Source organism: Ptychodera flava, chromosome 17 (assembly GCF_041260155.1).
Source record: "Ptychodera flava strain L36383 chromosome 17, AS_Pfla_20210202, whole genome shotgun sequence".
Lineage (NCBI taxonomy): Eukaryota > Metazoa > Hemichordata > Enteropneusta > Ptychoderidae > Ptychodera > Ptychodera flava.
In genome coordinates, this window is record NC_091944.1 from 6,181,607 (window position 1) to 6,184,097 (window position 2,491).

Genomic DNA, 2,491 nt, shown 5'->3' on the forward strand with positions numbered 1-2,491 from the left:
TTAAAGAATATCATCTACTTTTAAAGCCAAGACGATACAAGACGATTTCATTGATATTTTAGAGGTGCGATAATATCGGGATCCAGCCAAGGATCATGTATATATCTAATAGTTTTAAAGCCTAGATGATACCAGACAATATAATCGATAGTGTCAGATACGTACTCTCAGATATACGATAATGTCGGAATCAAGCCAAGGATATAAAAATATCGTCTACTTTTAAAGCTTTGATGATGCTATCGATAGTATCGTCTACTTTTAAAGCCTAGACGATGCTATCGATAGTATCCAATACTATTAGATATTTTTGAGATGCGGCATTGTCGGGATGCAGCAAATGATGTGAAACAAATATAGTCTAGTTTTAAAGCCTAGACAATATTATCGATAGTAGCCGATATGTTTGGATATTTTTTTAGGTGTGACATTGTCCGGACCGGCCGAATATTGTCTAGTTATAAATTCTAGACGATAAAAGACCATTCGAACCCTGGTATCGATCTAGTAGATGATATGAGTGATCCCATTTAATGTATAATGTCTCGCTGTGTCCTCCCAATTTCGTATTTCCGGCCCAGTGAACACAGCTGCAATGACTTTGTAGTCACTTTCTTGTAAAGTTGCACTGTTTGGCTGTGGAGGGTCCATGGTTGAGTTGGCATATATGTATGCCGATTCACCCGTGGCGACGTGTTACACCATTAGGGAGCCGTCAGCCCGGGAGTCGGAGGAATCAGACAGGGATCTCTCAAATTAAAAGCTACAATGAAAGTTGCTCAAAATGTGGAGAGGAAGAAAGGGGAGCTACTTATTTTTTGGGAATGTCCTGAAGCATTTAGTACAGTGGAAGAGAAAGAAAAACACTACAGATTAAAATAGGGTAAAATTTCATAAAAATATGGTACAATTTTATATATATATATATATATATATATATATATATATATATATGATATATATATATACCGAGTATATTGGCAGTCATTATTAATGAGTAATTTGTCAGTATTTTGTGATGAAAAATTGGCATACTTGCCTGAGCATGCATGAGACTCTCCATTCTATAGGGTACTGATTATTTGGGAGAATGTTTAAAGAAAGCTAATTCTACAAGGTTTACAAAACACGATTACAAACCCGTCTTTCATTGCAAGAGAATTTTTCATCGTCCAAAAATACATGAGCGATACAGATTCTTTGTGTCTTTCAACCAAATGTAAATTTAACCTGTAAATGGATTTCTTGTTTTCTTGTTTTGTTATTATTTTATCTGTCCTCTTTGACACAAGTTTTGGCTATCTCATGATTACCACAATATTGCAGTATAAAAGTTTTGAGACCCTGAATAAGTAAAACGCATTCTGTGCATATAAATGATGATTTGATAAAGTATATTTTACTCTTTTAAAAGTTAAATGTAAAGCAAATAAATACTTGAACAGGACAGTAACTACTACATGAAACCAGACAAAAATGACCAAAGTACACTGTGTGTAATTTCTATTATGTATCTTTTGCTTGCTTTTGATAGGATGTAGGACGGAATTGAACTAATGTGAATTCACCCTTTATTATAACAGAAATACATATTTAATTGACTTGCGTCCAATAACCTGTTTGACCACAGCGTTGTTTATGTTTATTAGTTGTGTTGTCTCTTCATGAAGAGAGTGTACGTTTGAAATAATGATAGCATCCTTGTAGTTTCTAATGACATCCGTATTAGGTTTGAAACAACACAATAGTTATGTTCACTGAATTTTATTGGGTCAGCAACAACAACAACAACATGAATAATAAACATAAACAAAAATATAAACAACAACAACAACCAGACTTCTGGGTCCCCTGTGGTTTGACATTCCATTTCTTTTGGTTTCACCATTTTCAATCATCTTGAGGCAACTGATGATAATCTAGCGGGGCAAACAAGGATTTGAAAGGTCTTTATTATTGCTGTATCTGAAAATTATACAAATTACAAATACATGTATTGATATTTAACTTTTCAAAGTGGGATGGGGAGTAAGTCAAAATATATGGGTTAGAGAGGGGATGGTTATTCAAATTCATCATGGTTGGTGGGGGAGGGGGTTGCTCGGAATTTCAGTTTTTAATTCCTCTGATCCCCCCCATACTGTAAATAACAATGGCTCCCTTGTATGGCCAGGGGGACAGTCGCTTGTGGTTCAATAAACAGGGAAGCTCGTGAAGGCCACCTTATGTGTTAGTTCACCTTTCCAATAGCTTATAGTTTACGTTCTGATGATCAAAGTTCATCTCTGGCCCACTTGTAATGATGTAAACTTTAGAGTGTGTTTGCTCAATATTGAAAATAGTCATAAGACAACAATTCAAGACGTCGCTGCTAAAACTGTCATATTTTCTCAATTTTGCCATTTCTGAATATTCCAAAACGAAACATCAATCATTGCCATCAGAACATGTTGTTTAAAAATATCACAAAAAAGACCATGTTACTTCAATA